At 35.9% G+C, this 22,123-nt stretch overlaps 1 protein-coding gene across 1 annotated transcript in view; it reads right to left on the reverse strand.

Annotated features, from left to right (window-relative positions):
• Positions 1-4,563, reverse strand: part of PELI1 (pellino E3 ubiquitin protein ligase 1) — a 64,450-nt gene extending 59,887 nt beyond the window's left edge. The window contains exon 1 of the mRNA XM_051975383.1: positions 4,039-4,563. The gene's annotated coding sequence lies outside the window, so the exon portion shown is untranslated. The remainder of the gene's footprint in view (positions 1-4,038) is intronic.
• Between the last annotated feature and the right edge of the window lie 17,560 nt (positions 4,564-22,123).

Genomic DNA, 22,123 nt, shown 5'->3' on the forward strand with positions numbered 1-22,123 from the left:
AAAAACTAACATCAGCTGACATTTATATGGTGCTTGAAAGTTTTCAAAGTACTTCACATGCATTATCTCAGTTGAACCTCAAAAATCTGTGAGGGAGGGAGGGAGGGAGATAGATAGGTATAAAGATATCACTATTCTGTTTTTTACAGATAAAGAAACTGAGGTCGAAGTAACTTGCCAAACAGTTGATGTGAGAGACTGAATGTGAACCTAGGTCTTTCAGACTCTAAAATTTTATTAAACCTGATAGCACCTGTAATAGTACTTTGCTTGCAATGTATTCAAACAAAATATGAGTCCTTTTACTTAATATGCTAGGTGTATGATGCCAGATAAATACCATTTAGACTGTACCATCTAAGATCACGTGTAATATGCAATATTCAAAGGAGTGCTGTGTCCTGCCCAATATAACAACAAAAAAAAAAAGTTAGTGGTAGGTCCTGAAATCATTCTCATGTTAATAGGCCTCTTCTAGAGTTCTAATATAGAATCAGGTTAGGAAAAATTTTGCCCCAGAGTTCAAACTTGGAAAAAATAAAACACCAGAAATTGCAATCCTACAAAGTATAATTTCTACTTTGTTTTGATGTGTGATACAATTAGAGATCTGAAAATCTTTTTGCTAGCTCTACAGCAGCAGCAAAACATAAAATGCTAAACAAAAGCTTGTAATCTCAACAAACATGGTTTGTACCAGTGTTTTGTAAAAATTATTTTCAATCTTATTCAGTTACAAATAGTTTAGAGATTTAAAATCGGGTTTAAAATGAATAATTTAAAGAAATCTTTAATTATTACTGAAAATTTAAAAACGATGATTTTCTATTACAACCAATATTGTTTTCCCTTTTTTCCTTTCCTCAGATTGGCCTCATTTTTTTTTGTGCTATTGCTTTCCTCAAAAAAAAAAAAAAAAATTTAACTGCCATAATTTCTCAAAAGACATACTCAACAGAATCCTATTATTTTCTTTCATATTTCAAAATGATTTCTTGAAAATTTTATAATAAAAGAAAATAATTCTTAATGATAGCTCACATTTAGAACTTCTTTAAAGTTTATGTTGGCTTTCCTTCCAACAAACTTTCTGAGGTATTCCCATCTTACAGGTAATAAAATTATTTTTGATGAAATTAAATGACATCTAGTCCCACATAGTTTATTTAAAAAAAAAAAAAAATGTCAGGCAAGACCTGAATTCAAATCTTCTGATTCTAAGCCTTGAATTTAGAACTAATTTTCTTTCTTAAAACACACTCAAACTCTCTCTCTTTGCCTGTGTAAACAAGTTAAGAATCTAAGCTTCAGCTTTTATATTTTACCAGCTATCAGAACTTAATGTCTATTTTAAAACAATGATTGTTTATAAAATACAACTGCTGATCACAAACTATCCCACAATCACAATCTAAGATAGTCTTTAAAATGACAGTATACATTTATAAGCACACACCTTTTTCTGACATGCTGAACAGAAGCTGACAGATACTCACAAAACAACGTTGGTAGTATTAGTGTCTGACCCAATTCTTCCACATGTATTTTTGTCTCATTCCTTTAGACCCTTTTGTCAGTGTAGATATGAATTCAAGGGTTAAAGGATAGAAGCTGGGGAATGTGCAAATATAGGTTCCCCAGTCAAAGCTGCCTCCTGACTTTGGATTCTAGTGACTGAGTAAAGGGAACATTCAAGTAGCTTCTTTAAAGTACAAAGGGTCCATGATAAATCTCATTTGCTAATCTGCCACAGAGCTAAGTAAATGTCAACCAACAGTATGACCACTTAACTGATGATGTTTAAGAAGGGGAGGGACCCAAAATAAATGCCTCTATTGGCACAATCCATTTCTATCTCATTTTTCAAGTCAAAATAAATGTTAGCATCAAGACAAAATGTCATTTTACCTAATTATGAGTGGGTAATTTTTTAAAAAAGACACATTATACTTCAGCACAAGATTTCACAAATGCTACTTTCTTCCCACACCCAAAGTCCTGTTTTGTTTGTTTTTAATCCAAGATCTAACTAGAGCAGGGAAAGGGATGCAGTTAGTTATTTTGATAATCCTCTCTTTGTATAGCTCCCAATGACTCACTTTTACTTTTAGACACAATCAGCCAATGTATAAGTTTGGTCTGAGGGGCAACAGGCTGGAAAGAAATTTACATCAGCATCCTACAATTGGAAGCATCTATGCAAATATCAAATTAAATTCTTCCTTAATTTACTATAAGGTACTTCTTTACCTGTTATTGTGATAGTGATAATTATTCACTGAAACAGAAAACAAGCCACAGAGAGAATGCATTAAATTTAAAGACATTTCTGGTAACTTTCAACTTACTCAACTACGAAAATAAAAATGAACTCATGAACAGGCTATTAAAAACTGTCATAAGCATTCACAGACCAGCCTAAGACACGGGACAAGATCAAGCTGTGCACATGAATACAAACTATAAACACACACACACACACAAGAAAAACTGTATTTGTACAAAGGAACATAACGTTCCAGAGAGATAGACATCTAGTCATCTTAAGAAAACAATTTCTTTTATCTGAAACAAATAAAAGCATTACAAACTAGAACAGTAAGGCAGTGTCTTTAAAAATTCAAAATTTTTAGAAGTTTACACAATGCTTTTTGGCCACTTTTTGAAACAAATGTTCAACTGCTCTGAAACTAAATGACAACACTTTGCAGAGTAGGAAAAAGTCAACAGAGTTTGAACAAGACCAAGGAGCTGACCTTTTAAGTATTCAAAAAGGAGCAGTGTCTTGCCTTAAAAATTGGCCTATTATAATATTTATAAACATATTGTTGAATGGCTAAAAAGTACAGTTAAATTTGAGGAGGCATTAAAATTCGCTTAAAGATCCAACTCACGTTTTCTACAGAAATCTTAAAAAAAAAAAAAAAAAAAAAAAAACTAAGGCTACCCACCAAAATTAAGAAGTGTATATGATTCACAATACTTCTCTAAGTCTTAGCCAAGAAGGACTATTAGTGAAGGAAGTCCTCTCAAGTGTTAAGAGCCAAGCCTCCATGAGCGGTAGTACAGTTTAAACTACCCAACAATTAACAAGACTAATAGACTCCAGTTGACCTATAAGTAAAGTAGGTATATTTACCTTCGTCCCAGGGACTTCCAGAGAACTGAATGATTCCCCATTAAGTGTTCTGAGATTTCTCCAGACACCACACAAGTTTCTCGTAACTCATCAATTACAGGGCTTCTCCAGAGCCTCAGTATACCCACCTACAAAACGGGTCTATAGACTTCCCCCGCAGGGGTGCTAGGAGGCTTAATTAATTAGTATTTGTAAAGTGTTCAGAGATGGAGAGATGAAAGGAGGCCCGAGAGACACGCTGAGATAATGACAATAATCATAACAATAATAAAAAAAATTACTAAGTTGGGAGTTGGCGTTATGTAAGGAAGAGGGAGGGAGGAAAAAAGAACTTCTCAATAAAGAACAATCGGCGTCGTTCCTCCTCCCGCTCCCCTAGAGCTGGTCTCCCTTTTGTTTCCCCCTCGGTCCCCACTCGGGCCGGCTTCTCGGGCAGGAAAACACAAGGCCCTGAGCCAGGAGAGCTAAGGTGAGGGGGCGGGGAGGGGGAGGGGGAGACAGAAGCCCAGAGTTGGCGGATGCTCGCCCCCCCACCCCCTTCCCCGCTGGGGTCTGCGCGGGGTCGTGGAGGAGGGAGAGAAGGGTCCGGGGCCAGGCAGCTCCAGGACAAAGGCACTTCCTCTTTCTTCCTCAGGCTCAGGATGGAGAAGGAAACTGTGCTTTATCCGGGGCTCCTTCGGCCTCGGTGGGTGTAGATGGGGGAGCGGATAAACCCAGGGAAACGCAGCAAGAGTCGGGGGGAAGTTGGAGTCTTCACGTCCCACCTTCTCCTTCAAATAAAATCTTTGCCTACCTCCTCCCCAAATATACAGCGTCCGTCCGTCAATCAGTCGTCCGTTCATACTCCCCTCCTCCGGGAAGCAGCGCGCGCGCAGCCTCCCGACAGTCGCGATACTCACCGGGCAATCTCCGTCGGTGACTGGGATCCTTCACAGCCCTTCCACAGACACCGAGATAAAGAGGAGCTTAGAGGAGGGGGGAGGGAGCGAGAGACTAGACGGAAGCTCCGGAGTCCTTCAAGCGGCCGCCGCGGGCTTCTCTGGAGCCCGACGAGCGCCGACCGACGAGAAGTTAGCCCCGGAACCGGAGTGACGGAGACCGGCGGCTGAGAGAGAAACGCGAGGGAGAGAAAGAGAAACGGGGAGGCTCTAGAGCCCCCTGGCGTGGGGGCGATCCCAGCGGGGGAAGAGAACGCACACACCGCGAACCCGAGCAGCGCAGCGGCGGCGGCGCCCCCCACGGTCCCCCCTCCGCCTCACCCTGCCTCTGGGTCAGTGACACACAGCGAAAGAAAGGGGAGGAGACACGCGGGGGAAGGAGGGAGGAGAATAGGAAGGGGGGAAGGGTTAAGGACCGGGGAGGAGGAGGAGGAGGAGAAGGAGGTAAAGGAGGAGATAGAAGAGGAGGAGGAAGAGGAGGTGGAAGAGGAGGTGGAGGAGGAGGAGGAGGAGGAGGAGAAGGAGGAGAAGGAGAGAGGGAGGAGGAGAAAAGGAGCCGCGCTGCAGCCCAGAAGCCTCTTGGGAGTTGTAGTTCTCAAGCGGAAAGTAGGGAGGAATCTAGGGAGAGCTTCACCTCACACAACCCGTGCCACTTTATGCTACTGCGCATGCTTGCCCGGGCTAGGGCCATCCCCTCCCGTTTCCATGGCCACAGACTCACTAGCCGAAAAGGGCCGTTCTGGAGTGTTGTTGACCGAGACAAGGCCGCCTTGGTATTTGTTTTTCGTTTTTGTTTTTGTTTTTAATTTTTTTAGGAGGAGGGATGTTGTGGGCTCCACCCGTCTTTTACAACACCCATGTCTCGGTTCCCCCATCTTTTACAAGATCCCCAATTCCCCCACGAACCATTTCTGGAAGCCACGTTGGTAGAGAACCCTCAAGGGGCTCTAGCCCGTGGATTGTCTGGTCCCACGCCATAAGTCTCTCGCTCCCCTCTCTTTCACAGTCCCCTAATCTTAAACTCGGATTTCTCTGATCAGGACTTACAATCAGTAACAGGTATAAAACTTTGCAGAGCTCAGCCGTACAGCAGGAGCCCACACCCCGCATTTGTATGACTTCTCAGCTCCTTGTGCACCCCACTTGAAGGGCAATGAAGGAATGTGAGTATCCCCAGCATTACTGTAAGGAAACATGAGATTTCACTGAGCGTCAGGTTTGTACAGTTGCTTAATGAATAAAGTCAGATTTGACATTCTTAAGAATCTTCTGTTTCTTTGTACATAATGAGATTGTTTTCAAGTTATCTACCCCGCTGCAATTTTGAACTCCTGAGGACAGAGATTTTGTTTTACTTGCTGTTTCCAGTTTTTTGCACAGTACCTGGCACCTAGTGATACTGAATAATTACTTGTTGATTGAGATTTTGGGACTGAATAAATAGCAAATCAGAAAAATGGTTCCTGAACATCCCCTAACTAACTTTGATTTTGGCAGTAAATTAAGGGTGCACCAAATCTTTTAAATTTTTATATATATATATATATATTTTTTAGCCACATCAAATCTAATTGCATTTGCCTTTCCTGATCCTCTTAAAAGTGAGTGCTTCCCCTGTGTGGATTATCTTCAGTATATATTAAAAGCAAACTATGCACTTAGATTTGGTTCAGTCCTAATTTGCTGCCTAAACAAAGTTTTTCAAAGGATATCCAGGAGCTATCAACTATGCCATTTATTCACTTTCAAAATATCAATCAGCAAATATTTATATATATAACATATATATGTAACATTTTTTTTATATATATATATATATAAAATGTGGGTATTATGTATGTATACATAATACATTTTTTATATCTATATAAATTTGGCCATAGACACTAGCTGTATGATCTTGAGCAAGTCACAATTCTGTTTGTTTCATTTTCCTCATCTGTTAAATGATCTGGAGAAGGCAATGGCAAACCCCTCCAATATCTTTGCCTGGAGAACCTCCAGATGGAGTTAGGAGTTTTTTTGAGTTGAATTTCATTAAACAATAACTCTGTATGTGTGTGTATAAGTATATATGTACATACACACATAAATGTGTGTGTGCATACATATAGATACATATGTATATATCTTGTTTTTACTTGGTTATTTGTATATTATCTTTTTCCATATACAGTAAGTTCCTTGAGATCAGGAATTGGGTTTTTTTGCCCTTTTTTATATCCCCAAAATTTAGCATTGTGCCTGGCACATAACAGGAAAGTCAAGGGAAGAAGCCCTTATTAATAAGTTTCTACTGTGTGCCAGGCACTGTGCTGAGGCCTTTACAAATATTTCATTTGGACCAACATAGAAGTTTAATAAATGAATATTAATCTATTTTGACTCTTGTCAACCAAGTCTACTTCAATTTTTAGAGACTTTGGAATAAGACTAAAAGGTAAAAGGGCAAGTAGAATGTTTCTCGTCTGTACCTCTACCCTTCTTAATATTCTAGTGTTGCTAAAGCTGCCCCTAAATCCTAGAAAAACAGCAATGAGAAGCATCTGGAAGAGTACCAGAGGATTTTTTTGGGGGGAGGGGGAGAACATAGGAGTACACTGCAAACAGTAACTGACATTTCTAAAACACTTTCAGGTTCATAAAGCACTTTATATATTTTATTTCACATAATCCTCACAACAACCCTGTGAAAGAAGTACTACAGATTATTATGATACTTTATCCACTTATTATCTGCTTTATAGAAGAAGAAATGAAAGTATAGAGAGATTGGAGGATTTTGTTATAGTCAGTGTTCCTATCAGAGACAGTATTTGAATCCCACCTGGCTATTTCAAGCCCCTAAATCCATCCTTATTTCCATTATACCATAAGGCCTTGGAGTCATAAAACTTGGGTCTGGGTCCCATCTATGCTACTTAATAGCTAAGTGATCTTGGGCAAACCATTCCAATTCTCCAAACCTCACTTTCCTCATCCTTTACATGATCTTAATAACAGCTACCTTGCCAACATAACAGGAGGGTTAGAAAGAGCAAATGAGCTGTGTATGTAAAATGCTCTATAAATGGTATGCCATTGTAAATATGTGAGATGATATTACATGGCCAATATCTCATCATCTTGTTGACTTATGCTGTATTATTGCATCTCTTGTCCAAACACAATTAATTCTTCCTAATGTTCTTCAAGGCCATAAATAGTCAACATGGACCATGATGTGTCTATTTTAAACTTGTGAATGGTACACAAATTAAAGACTTGGGTTTTCACTCAAAAGATTTTTAGCCTTAAATGTATATAGTCTGACATTTTAAATATCTTTACAAAATGTCAAGAACCAGTTAGTAAAGCAACTTTTAACATTTTAAAAATAATGTTTGAACAATACATTTTCAGGACTATTGTTGATCTGCTATAGATATTAAATACTTTCTCATGGCTCTGCCACTGAGAAGCTGTATGGCCAAAGGCAAGTTACTTACCCTCTTCAAGTTTCAGTCTCCTCATCCACAAAATGAGGAGAATAATGCTTGCTCTGCCTCAGAGAGTTACAATTTTATAAATGGCAAAGCAGTATAAAAATGTGAGCTATTATTATTGCTGTTAAATCTATGTGTTTCTCTAAATCATCTCTCAAATTGTGCTGAATCCTCCAATTAAAAAAAAAGAACTATAATGTTTGCTAATGGACATTAGAATAATTGTTTTAAAGTATTTCACCGCAAAAGGTCTGCTGAAGTTTTGTTAAACTAAATTCTTAGACTGTATTTCCATTTCTGTGTTTTTCATGAGCAAGTCACAGTAAAATCTTTGTGTCACTATTTTTCCATCTGTAAAGCTTAATTAACTAATGAACATTTTGGAGTAGTTTCGTAACATAATGAATGTATTATTTTTTATCAAGTTTTTTGGTTTCCCTATATTATTGGCTGAGTAATATAAAAAATAGAAAATGATAGAGAAATTCCCTTTTGTACTAAAAAGGTTCTATTACTAAGGTAATAAAACATTAGAGCTAAAGGATACATCAAAACAGTTTTTCTCAAAGTGTGATCTGGTGATTCCTGGAGTTCCTTGAACTTCTTTCAAGGGATCCACAAAGCCAAAACTTTTTCTAATAATACTAAGATATTTAATAGCTAATATTAATCAATAAATGAACAACCAATAAATATTTTATCAAGCATCTACCATATGCCAGGCAGTGGAAACAGTTCCTGCCCTAATGGAGCTTTTGATCTAATAGTAAATATTGATAGATAGTCCAAATAAACAAAAGTTCTTTGGGAAGTTCTCAATAAATTTTAATAGTGTTTAGAGACCAAAAAATTTGCAACATTAGAGATTTCTTTATCAAATATCAATTGATAAGGGGTTTTATTAATTAAGTGACATACCTAACGCCACATAGTAGTAGAGCTGGTGCCACTAGAGAAATGACACCTTATTTTCAGCCCAGTAACTAACTTTCCTTTACTCCCTGATGTTTCTTCCTAAGAATATTTGTATGATTTGTCCTGATACCCTATCAGTTATGGAAGATACTAAGATATGAAATAATGGATGAGAACTAGATACCACATAGTTTTAAGGTTCAGTATGACAGTTATTTATTATGATGGGCATTCTCTGTAGCATATGTGCTGATGGTTAGCTATAAATCACAAGATCATAGATTCAAAGGTGGAAAGGATCTTAGGGATCCTTTCATCTTAACTTTACTCATTTGCAGATGGGGAAACTAAGTATCTAAAAAACACAGGGATTATAAATGACAAAATCCCAAATCCTGACCAAAGCAGGTAGATTTTGAGATCTAGTTTCCTGGTTTTAAATGTGATGGTAGATTACACATCTCTCACATTGGCTAAGATGACAGGAAAAAACAGTGATTTCAACATTCGTTGGAGGGGATGTGAGAAAACTGGGACACTGATGCATTGTTGGTGAAGTTGTGAATGAATCCAACCAATCTGGAATTATGCCCAAAAAGTTATCAAACTGTGCATACCCTTTGATCCAGCAGTGTTACTACTGGGCTTATATCCCAAAGAGATTTTAAAGGAGGGAAAGAGACTCACATGTGCAAAAAATGTTTGTGGCAGCCCTCTTTGTAGAAAAATTGGAAACTGAATAGATGCCCATCACTTGGAGAATGGCTGAATAAGTTATGGTATATGAATGTTATGGGATATTATTGTTCTGTAAGAAATGACCAGCAGGATGATTTAAGGAAGGCCTGGAGAGACTTATATGAACTGAGACTGAGTGAAAGAGCAGAACCAGGAGGTCATTGTACACGGCAACAGCAAGATTTTATGATAATCAATTCTGATGGACATGGGTCTCTTCAACAATGAGTTGATTCAGACCAGTTCCATTGATCTTGTGATGAAGAGAGCCATCTATACCCAGAGAGAGGACTGTGGGAATTGTGTGGTTCACAATGTAGCATTTCCACTCTTTTTTGTTGTTGTTTGCTTGCGATTTATTTCCTTTCTCATTTTTTTTCCAGTTTGATTTGATTTTTTCTTGTACAGCAAAATAATTGTATAAATATGTATGCATAGATTGGATTTAACATATATTTCTACCATGTTTAGCATATATTGGACTACTTGCCATCTAAGGGAGGGGGTGGAAGAAGAAGAGGGAAATTGGAACACAAGGTTTTGCAAGGCTTAATGTCAGTGCATTATCCATGCATATATTTTGAAAAAGAAAAAGCTTTAATAAATAAATAAATAAATAAATGTCATGATAGCAGGTGGTCAGGGAAATATACACTGAACTAGAATTTGAGAGAAAACTTTAACCAAATAAAAGGAATATTGATTTCTACCATAGATTCCATAGAATATGAAATAAAAAAAGAGGTAATACTAATTCATGAAAAATATTTTCAAAAATTTTGCCTGTTTGTAGTGGCTAGAAGCTGGAAAATGAAAGGATGCCCATCAATTGGAGAATGGTTGAGTAAATTGTGGTATATAAATGTTATGGAATATTATTGTTCTATAAGGAATGACCAGCAGGATGAATACAGAGAGGACTGGCGAGATTTACATGAACTGATGCTAAGTGAAACGAGCAGAACCAGGAGATCATTATATACCTCAACAATGATACTGTTTGAGGATGTATTCTGATGGAAGTGGATCTCTTCGATAAAGAGAGCTTTAATTGATCAAAGATGCACAGAAGCAGCTACACCCAAAGAAAGAACACTGGGAAATGAATATAAACTACTTGCATTTTTGTTTTTCTTCCTGGGTTATTTATACCTTCTGAATTCAATTCTCCCTGTGCAACAAGAGAACTGTTCGGTTCTGCACACATATATTGTATCTAGGATATACTGTAACCTATTCAACATGTAAAGGACTGCTTGCCATCTGGGGGAGGGGGTGGAGGGAGAGAGGGGAAAAATCGGAACAGAAGTGAATACAAGGGATAATGCTGTAAAAAATTACCCTGGCATGGGTTCTATCAATAAAAAGTTATTAAAAAAAAAAGAAAATTTTGTTATCATGTTCCTTACTATCAATTGAAGATCAGTAATGTTAAGGAAATGATACATATTTCAGAAAATTTATTCAAGGTAAATCAAAACATGATTTTTCCATGAGCCCTATGTTCCATATCCACACAATGAAAATACCAGTGGCAGTGTTGTACTGATTTTGGAATATTTTACCTTGAAGAATCTAGGCACAATTTCAATCTAGGTTTTCCTGTCTACAAGTTGTATTCTATTTCTTACACTGTGCTGCTGCAATATCTTACTATAAATTATAGTGAAAATTAATATCCCACGTTAAGGGCAATAAAGGAGCTAATGTTGATTGAAAAGCACATTTGTAGTTGCTGTGTGTATTATCTTCCTTTCAGCAATCTAACAAATCCTTCATTGAACAAATAAATGTTAAAGTTGATTAATCTTTGTTAGTGGCAAATGGTACATTTTAAGAAGATAATAAAGAAGCAAGAAATAAGGCTCTTAATAAAAGAGATGTGTTGAATTTATCCACTTTTTAAATTGCTCATAATGAGAACTGTCTGTCCACCTCTTCTGTCTGTCCACCAACAAAACATTTGGTTCCCAAACTGAAGATAAGCCAAAAGTAATAGACCTCTTCCCCATCTCTAGTTTATGAAGAAAGTTTCCAAATTATTCAGGTCCTATCTTACCTAGGCAGTTTACCTTTGCCTCAGCTGGGATTACTTGAGTGTTGGGGCTAAGGGAAGAAGAATGGAGAATGAAGCATGAAGGTTTTAATATTTTAAATTTCTAGAATCAACTCTTCCCAGATTTTCTCATCTAGTTTTCAAAACCTCATTTCCATCTCCCTTTTGTATCATCACCAGAAGACTACATTCTGTCTTCTAGACTTATGATTCTTCTCAGATGCATTTACTCTTAGTCTTATTTATAGATCTGAAAAGCTATCCATTGATCCAATTAATATTTCATACTTGATTTGATCAGAAGATCAAAAAGATCTTCCAGTATTTCTCAGGTTTAGATTTAAAGGGAACATATTTGGAAGAGGAAAAAAAAAACCTTTTGGGGAAGGGCCTTTAGGGCTCAGCAGCAGAAATTATTTCTAGCTTTTATAGGACCGTGTATGTCTTCACATAGCAATGTCATATAAAATATATATACTCTTTGAAAATTTGTTCAAGTTCCCAATTTCAGTCAATTGGATGGGAATATATCATTTTCTAATAGAAAATATATATGTGATATAAAATGTTCTTTAATATTCCTAAAAACCAGTGATTCCATTCATTTACTTACTTCCTACCACCATTGCAGACCTTTCTATTGATTAGTAACTGGGCTTTTAAAAGTTGTGATCATAAAATTCAATACCCTCTAGCCAATTTGGTAAAGAGCATCTGTATCCTTTGGTTGGTCCCTGGACAACAAACGTATAAATCTGTTATCATAGCATATCATATCAAATCTGTCTAAGTCTTATACTTTGGTGTAGGACCTAGTACCATTTTCTCACCAAAATGAAGCATTAGAATACTATTTTAGTAGTGGCCTATGTATCTATTTCCACATCTAAAATATCCTTCTTAAACATTTCACTTAAACATTTAAAAATTTCTGTGATTTAATCAATGTGGTACACAATGTGGTACATAGTCTATACCTTCTCAGCCAGGAAATGAATCTCTTATGTTCTCAGATAAACTCTTACATAGAAGGTCCTCTCAACATTTCAGGGCTCTTCCTCTAGACTGCTTGTATGAGTACCAGTGCACCCAACAAACTTTGTTTTCCTTTGCTCTCACATGACATGATTAGCGTACCTTCTTTCCTAGTTGCATATTCTTTTTATTTTTCTAAGCTATATGTAATTTGTCATTGGCAATGTGCTTATATTAATGATATTTATATTTAATCATAGGATCATAGATCATAAATTCATAACTCTGGAGCTGAAAATGGATTGTGGAGACTATCTTTTTTAATAATTGAGGAAACTAAGGCCCAAAGAAGCAGCAGGTGATAGAATTGAGATTTTAACATACCTATGATTACTTTTTTAAAAGGTAAAAATAATTATTAAAAAATTATTTATTCATTTTTAACATTCTAAAATTTTGAATTCCAACTTTCCCCCTTCCTCTACACACTGAGATGGTAAGCAATATGATATCAATTATCCATGTGAAATCATGTAAAACATTTCCATATTAACCACATTTCAAAAAAAAAAAAAAGAAAGATGAAATGAGAAAATTAAACTTTAGTTTGCATTGAGTTCATTTCTCTGTAGGTAGATAGCATTTTTTCATCATGAGTTCTTTGGAATTGTTTTGGATCATTATATTGATCAGAGTACCTAGTCTTTCACAGTTGATTTTCATTACAACATTGCTGTTACTATGCACAATGAACTCACAGTTCTCATTTTTACTTTACAAAAGTTCACATGTATCTTGCCATGTCTTTTTGAAATTACCCCCTCATCATTTCTCCTAGCACAACAGTACTTCATTTCAATCATATGCCACATATATGAAGATAATGGAATATTATTGTCCTATAAAAAATGATGAACAAGCTTCTTCTAGAACGGCCTGGAAAGATTTACAGGAACTGATGCTGAGTGAAACAAGCAGAACCAGGGATTATAGTGTACCCAATAACAGCAAGAATGTATGATAATGAACTGTGAAAGACTTGGTTCTTCTCAGTGATTCAATGATCCAAAGAAATCCCAATAGACTTTGGACAGAAAATGCTATCAGCAACCAGAAAAAGAACTAAGGAGATTGAATGTAAATCAATATATTCTATGTTCACTTCTTTTTTTCTGTTTTTTTTTTTTAAATCTCTCCCATGGTTTTTCCCTTTTGCTCTCATTTTTCTCTCCCAACATAGGTCATAAAGTAATATGTATTAAAAATAAATTTACTAGAAAAAAAAAAGGAGAGTAGAACTAGCAAAGGAAACTACAGATATTAGAAGACTGATTACAATGTAAAAGGGGGGGATGGGAAGGGGAAAGAATAAGACCTGGTGATTTGGAGATGGAATAGGAAAAAGGGACTGGTAAAGATTGAAATTGTTCTGAGGAATAAAGATTACAGCTACTTAGGGAAAAAAATCATATGGCACAACTTATTTGACTATTCCCCAATTGATGGGCATCTCAACCATTTTCATTTCTTGCCATCACACACAAAAAAGCTGCTATAAATATTTTTTTATAAATATAGATCCTTTTCCTTTTTTTGATCTCTTTTCTCCGCTTCCAATTATAGACCCAAACCAAATTTTCTTCCTGAACTCCAGCTATTCTCTAACTAGTTGTTCTTAACACTGAACTCATTTTCTTTCTCCCTAAAACTGTGCCTGTTCCTGGCATCTTTATTTCTTTTTATAACTATCACCCCTGTCATGAAAGTTCAAAACATTAGTCACTTTGACTTTCCTTCATGTGTAACTGGTTTAAATATCCCATAGCATCTCTCATAGAAGTCCCCTTCTCTCTACTTACAGTGCTACCTCCATTGTTCATCCCTTACCTGAACTATTAGAGTAACTTCCTAACTGATCATCTTATTTTCATTCTCTCTCTTCATTTAATCCAAGAGATTCCTAACTGTTTTTGTGTTATAGACCTTTTGGACAGACTAAACGTGTGGAACCCTTTTTCAGAATAATGTTTGTGCCTACATACATAATTGAAGAAAAAACTAAATTTCAATGAGAAATTAGTGAAAATTAGGTGTATTTTTTCCTTTCCCAATGTCATGGACTCCCTGAAATTTATCTATAGACCAATGGTAGGGAAGTGTCTATGGATCCCAGGTTAAGTATTCCTTGCTCTAATCCATCTCTTACACAATTGCCAAAATAATCTTCCTAAGGCACAAGTTTGACTATGTGACTTCCTTGGTCAAAAGCTTTTAAGGATTTCCAATTTATTCTAGAGTAAAATACAAAGTGCAAATTTAGTCTGATATTAAAATCTTCCATAATTTATCTTTAACTTACCCATTCAGGCTTATTTCATATTATTCTTTTCCACAGACTCTATTTCCAAACACTGGACTATTCCCCAAATTTACTATGCATTCTTTCACCTTTATGTATGATGTAAGTCCATAGACTGTCCTTTATATAAAGATTACATTCCTTTTCTCTCTCTTTCAGAAATATTTTTTTTGTCTTCAAGCCTCTGAGAAGCTAACTAAAAGTGTTTTCTCTCTCTTCAAACTGTTAAAAGATTCCTATCAATTGGGAGTAACCAAAAAAATTCTGGTATGTAGATGTAATGGAACATTATTGTGTAGTAAGAGATGATGCAAATGAATTCAGAGAAACATGGGAAGATTCGTATGAATTGATAGTGAAGTAAATAGAACCAGGACATTAACATACATAATTAGAATAGCAATGTGTAAAAAAAAAAATAAGAACTTTGAGTCCTGTACAATTAAAAAAAAAATCAAATTTGTTCCTAGAAAGATAAAAAAGCGCACCTCCCTTCTTTGTAGAAATGGCTGGGGTAAGAGCAGTTCATGGATATAGAAAACTGCATAAATTGTCAGCTTTAGTTGATGTTTGCTTAGTTTTGCCGAATTATTTTTTCCTCCTTTTTATTCTTTGTTACAAGAAGTAACTTACTGAAAGGAGTGGGGGAAAAGATATATTTAAAAGTAAAGATGACAAAAATTAAAGGTAGGCATAAAATTATAGAAATAAGCAAAACCAAAATAGACCTCTTCACATGTCAGATATGGTCACAGAGGTCAATATCATATACATGTCAGATATGATCACTGTATCCTATATTTTTGATTAATTTGGTTTTCTTTGTCACAAGTGAATATTTAGTCTGTAGGACACAGAGGGTTTTATTTTCCCCTCAGAAATAATTGTAATATGAAGACTTACTAATAAAATGTTTTTAATTGTTGAACAACCTTTTGTCTAAATCTTTCTTCTCTGAATTTCACACTACCTTGTGTTATATTTGTAAGTCAAATCATACTCAGTAAAATGTAAATTCATTAATAAAGGAATCATACTAAAAAAAAAAAAAAAACCAAACACTTTATGTCTCTAGAACCTAGAACAAGGCTTTCCATATAACATCTAGAAAAAAAAAATATTTTTTGCTGAGGCAATTGGGATTAAGTGACTAGTATTAAGTGTTTGAAGCCTATTTTGAACTCCGGTTCTCCTGACTTCAGGGCCTGTGGACAGACACCTAGAAAATTTTATGTTGGTTTTGCTGTTGTTGACCACATTCTTCTCAAATATGAGACTTAAATATGAGAACCAGGAATAGGTTCCCTTTTATTCCTATCCCTAATCTCTGGTTGTGTTGAAGTACCCAAAAATTCAAGTTTATTCAAGCTTCTGAATTGTGAGAAATGGATGGGCATTTATTTGGTTTTGACAATTATGAAAATTAATTTGATCTTCAAAAGAAGAAACTTAAATTAGAAAACTGAAACATACAAGGATATCAAATAAACAAGAGTAGAGGTTATTTCCCCTAAAAGAAAGAATGTAAACTCTTTAGGGACAGGGACTGAATTTTGTAATCTGAGGTGGTGGCTAGAAATTTGAAAAGAATCTTATATTCCTGGCCCCTACCTTTTCACTGTTATCTTTCCCTTCTAGAAGGGAAGCTCCTGGTGGGCAGGGACTATATTGAGTGGGAAACATCCCTGCCCTGTTAAGCATTTGGTAGCCTCAGCCTAAGACTTTCTTACCTCATATTTTTAGAAACTGCACTTTAGAAATCTTAGCCAATGGAAAAAGGAGCCAGAGGGTTGGGGAAAGGAGTTCACATTAGGGAATAAAAAGCTCCTTGCTTGTGGGTGTGTCTCTCTCTTTCAAACCAAGCTTTGTGTGTCCAAGAGTGTGCACTCTTTTTGAGAGAGAAATAAACTCCTTTTTGCTTTTCCTAAGACAAGTCTCCTATTGATTGATTGAAAGTGGGGAGGGGTTAGGCAGTGACCCTTACCACACAGAATTTATCTCAGAGAAGATAGCCAATTTTTAAATATTGGATAGGGGATGGAAGAGGATCAAACCAAAGAAATGAAAAACTTTAGTAGTTTTAATTTCTTCTCAATTTTATTTTTTTTATTTTTAGCTAACAGTAATAACTAGAATATTAAATGAGAATTGAAGATCCAAAAAGATTTTTACAATCTGAACTAGAATTCTTTTTTTTTTTTTAAATCTTTTTTTTTTTTCTTTTGTGAGGCAAGTGGGGCTAAGTGACTTATTCAGGGTCACATAGCTATTAAAAATATTTGAGTCTATATTTGAATTCAGGTTCTCCTCAATCTGTGGCCTGTGCTCTAGTCACTGTACCATATAGCTGCCCTGTAGAACTATAGTTCTTAACCTTGGGTCCAAGAACTGATTTTAAAAAATATTCTGATAATTGTATGTCAACGTAATTGGATTCTTCGGTAATCCTATGTATTTTATTTTATGCATTTAATAAGTATGCTAAGAAAAAGTCTAGACTGATGAGGTGTGAGAAAAGAGGGTTGAGAAATCACCTAACAGCAATGGGGTCCCCTGGCTGATCACAGGCTTTGGAAAGAATTCACAAACCCAAATCAATATAAATGTGAGGTTTGTGGCAAAAATGGGTTTATTACACTAAGAAAACAACTTTCTTAGTGGGCAAAATCCTGTTAGGATTTATTCAAAGATTTGGGCACATAGCCTTTGATTATATTGGGTTTTTTTGGCCCAGAGCTGGGAACCAATCTCCAGATGAATTTGAGGGACTAATTTTCAATTCAATAGAGGGTAGTGATTATGCCCCAAGCCAAGATCTCCAATTGAATTGAATGAGATTACTATCTGGAAGTTTCCCCTATGAACAGGAGGGTAGGGTCCCTCCTAGAATCTGGGAGAGTGTGAGACCCAGGACTGCCCTTCCCCAAAAGATTAAAGGGGACACGATTTACATCAAGACCATCAAAGAAGTCTAAGATGAAAAAAAAAAGTAACTCTAGAACATTCAGCCAAGTCTAATATGATGTTTAATAGGGATAAAGGTAAAAAGTAACTCTAGAACATTCAGCCAAATCTAATATGATGTTTAATAGGGATAAAGGTAAAAATCACATAATCAGTTTTGGCATTGGAAAGGGCCTTAGTGGCATTCTAGTTCAACGCTGTATCTGAAAGTCCATTATACTTATTACAATGTACCAATGGTTGTTGTTTGTCCTTCATTCTAAAAGAGGACCATGATGTGGGAGAGGTGATAGGATGCAAGTAAATTGGATTTAAGTGAGGGAAGGCTGTGCAAGGCCCCCTGCCTTTCCCCTCCAGAGCCATCTGGGTCCAGTGGCCAGATAGATCAGGAAGGTTAGAGATGGCCCCAGATGCAGTGGGAGACCTTGGCCTTTTTAAGTTAAGATCTTTAACAGGTCTCAGTTTGCCTGAGACCACAGCTGGGGAGCAACTGAGACAAAGAATATCCTCTTTTACCTAGTCCAAAAAATCTAAATAAAAAAGTAAATGGTTGAATGAATCTGGGAGGGGGAATCCACAGGGTTTCTGGCCAAAGCAGAAATGACTGCTATTTGCGTTTAAAATGAGTCAATCAGGACAATGTACCAATCAAATGAACAACTAGTCTCTGTTCTAAGAGCCCAAATAATCTACCACCTCAGGAATTCTGATTGTTTAGAAAAATTTCCCTGATAATCTAATATACATTTTCCTCTCTGTGACGTTCACCCATTGTTCCTGGTTCTAAATTTAATTTCTCACTTTTCAAATACTTACTTGAAGATCTTTCTCATATTCTTTCTCAATCTCTCTCTGGCCTCTATCTCTCAAACTATCTTTTCTGCGCTGAACAAACACACTTCCTTCAAGCGATGGAATGGATCCTAGATCTTTGCTGAGTATTGCCTCCTCTGGAAACTCTCCAGTTCATTAGTGCCTTCTTAAACAAAGGTATAGAACATTTGCAATATTCCTGATGTAGTCTGATCAGGTCGGAGTACAGAGGGAGCACTACCTCCTTAGTGGTGGAAGTTATGCCTTTTTTTTAAATGCAACTTAAGATTACAATAGCTTTTTGGCTGCCAGATCACACTACTAACTAATTTTGAACTTGTAGCCCCCTAAAACCCCAAGATATATTTCTGACAAATAGATGGTCTAATCCTACTTCCCCCATCTTAAGCACGTGAAGCTAATTTTCTTAAAACACAAAGGTATAATTTCATATTTATCTTTACTGAATTCCAGCTTTTTATGTTCAGATCTAAGCTTGTCTAGATGTTTTTGGACACTATTTCTAGCATCTATTGGGCTGTCTCTTCCATCCAACTTTGTGTCAGATGCAAATTCATTCCATCTTTGTCTTAATCCAAGTTATTGATAGAAATTAGAAATGGCACTGGCTCAAGCACAGTTATCTTGGTACGTACTCCACTGGAGATATCCTGCCAAGTTACATTGAATTATTGACAACTACTTTTAGAATTTTGGGATATTATACAAGGGTTCAAAATAGCAATTTCCCAAATGTAAGATGGTGAGACTGGATAGTAAGTAGTTCATCTGACAAAATCTTCTCTCTTTAAAAAAAAAAAAAAAAAAGATTTCAAACTCAATAGTAATCAAGGGAAAAAGGAGAATAAACATTTATATAGCCCTTACTTTGTAACAAGTAATGCGATAATTGCTTTATAATGTTGGGATACAGATGCTAATATCTCCATTTTATAGTTAAGGAAAGTGAGGCAAATAGAGGTTAAGGATTTATCCAGCAGTGTGATTTAGCCCAACCTTATACTGAATTAAGACAATTTATTGTTGTAAAGTCATACCCTATTTTTTGTGACTATATTTAGGATTTTCTTAGCAAACATAAGAAGCAAACATGAGATGCTGGAATTGGCAGCATTTGCCATTACTTCAGGTCATTTTACAGATGAGGAAACTGAGACAAATAGGATTAATTGCCTAGGGTCATGCAACTAATAAGTGTCTGAAGATAGATTTGAACTGAGAGCTGCCTGACTTCAGCTTTTAGCTGTCCAAGAAGGAGGTGGTGAAAGTCATACTCTATTCTCTCTTATTCATGTCATATCTCAAGTATTTTGATTAATTCTGGGAACCACATTCTTTGAAGAACATTATTTAACCAGAGTGTTTCCAGAACAGGATGACCAAGATTTTATAATCATGATAGAACAGATAGTATTTATAAGGAGGAGTGGTGTATATGATGTTGTAGATATGAAATAAGATGACCAGGGTTTGAATTCTAACTCAGCCATCAAACTCCTTGTATTCTAGAGTGAGTCACTTTGACCTGGATCTAAGTAGTGGTCGTGAATATCAAAGAAGAAAGGACTTTTATTTCCTCAGTGACTGAAATACCAAGAGAGAAATGAACCCACCTTGAGACATCAGTAGTGGGACTAGGATTCTGAAATGTTCTCTGTCTTCATCTCTACCCTCTGTTTACCTTTGGCTTGCTTTAAATTTCTACTAAAGTTCCACCTTCTACAGAAAGTCCACCTTCTACAGAAAGTCCTGCACAATTTCTCTTCATTCTAATGGCTTCCTATGGTTAATTATTTCCTGTTTATCCTGTTTATAGATCATTTATATGAATTTGTGTGTGATTTGGAGCTCTTTGAGAGCAGGAGATGCCTTTTGCCTTTCTTGGTATCTCCAGCATTTAGCACAGTGCCTGGCACATAGTAGGTGCTTGATCAAGTACTTACTATCTGACTTGATAAGAATTGATTAGGAAGGAGGATGATTTTAGAATCTATGCTAAAGGTGTAAGGGACAGACCCCTGATCCTGGAATCAGGAGGACCTGAATTCAAATCCAGCCTCAGACACTTGACATTTCACACTTAACTGTGTTATCCTAGACAAGTCACTTAACCCCAATTGTTTCACATACACTTCCCCCCCCCCAAAAAAAAAAAAAGAATTACTTGGAAGGAGCAAAAACCCTTAGAATTATAGCTAATTACTAACTTGATTAAACTTTCAGGCAAATTAAATAACAAGACTATATGCTTGTAATTTAACTACTAATGTACAATTTCTATCCCAAGATCTCCATATACTATAGTAATATAATTTTGCACTCATATTAAGTATCATAATCACATCTCACAACTTGTTCAGCCATTCTCCAAGTAATGGGCATTCCCTCAATTTCCACTTTTTGCCACAGCAAAAAGAGCTGCTATAAGTATTGTTGTGCATATAAGTCCTTTTCTTTTCCCTTGATCTCTTTGGAATACAGATCAGGGAGTGATATCGCTAATTCAAAGGATGTGCAATTTTGTTGTTTGTTTTTTTACACTTTAGGTATCACCCCAAATTGTTCTCTAGAATGATTTGATCAGTTCACAATTCTACCAGCTCCTACATCAGTGCTCCTATTTTTCCACATACCCTCTAGCATCTATTATATTATTTTCCTTTTCTGCCATATTAGCCACTCTGAAGGATGAGAATTAGTCCTCAGAGTTGTTTTAATTTCCATTTCCATAATAATTTCATAATTAGTGATTTAAGGCATTTTTCATAAGACCTTGCATAGCTTTGATTTCTTCTTTTGAAAACTGTATGTTCATTTCCCTTCAGCATTTATCAATTGGGGAATAACTTATTTTTATAATTCAGAAAGCCTTCCACATAGAGATTCTCCATAGTCCTATTTCATCACAAGCATTCATAGAAATTTTTCTCAGGACCAGGTCCCTTACCACACTAGCCAGAACTACTTCCTAGGATTATTTTTTTTACCATTCTCCTGGGACACATATCCGTAAAACTTGTTTTTCCACACTAAGATCTCTTCTGAACTCTGGACACTTTCCATTATAAAATCTTGATTTCTGTAATTCTCATTCTGAGATATTTAACCCAACCCTGCATGAAACATTACCCACTCAAGAAGCAATATCACAGCTTAGGAATCACTATCCTAGAAAATTCCTTTATCCTTTTCTAAACTTCCCCTGACAAAAGGAGAGACATTCCCTTTGTTCTTTGGGTTTTGTATTTATACACTTTGCCGCCTCTCCTGTCCAACTGTTAATTTCAAAGCATCATATTGACTATCCTCAAAGAAGGCTCTAAAATATAGGAATAAAAGCAAATAAAAAGTTCATTAGTATGTATCTTTTAAAGAAGACAATTGGCCAATTTTAGTGATAAAAATTGTTATTGCTATGATAGATGATATTAACAAGAAAATGAGGAAGAAGCATATTTTATCTCTTATTAAACCTAAAACCCCAAAGAAGACCTACTTTCAAGTCTTATCAGCTGTCTAATGTGAAGGAATTTAGTAAAAATTCTTATTGTGTAGGTTAAAGAAGAATGAAAGGGACAGAAAATGGTGAAAGTAGAAATAAAAGGAGAAAGATAGCCTATTAGCACTTTTGAAAGAAACTGTGGGTCAAAATCAAGAGACTCTCAAGGTAAAAAGCAAAAAAAAAAAAAAAAAAAAAAAAAAAAAAAAAAAAAAAAAAAA

This window comes from Antechinus flavipes, chromosome 2 (assembly GCF_016432865.1).
Source record: "Antechinus flavipes isolate AdamAnt ecotype Samford, QLD, Australia chromosome 2, AdamAnt_v2, whole genome shotgun sequence".
Lineage (NCBI taxonomy): Eukaryota > Metazoa > Chordata > Mammalia > Dasyuromorphia > Dasyuridae > Antechinus > Antechinus flavipes.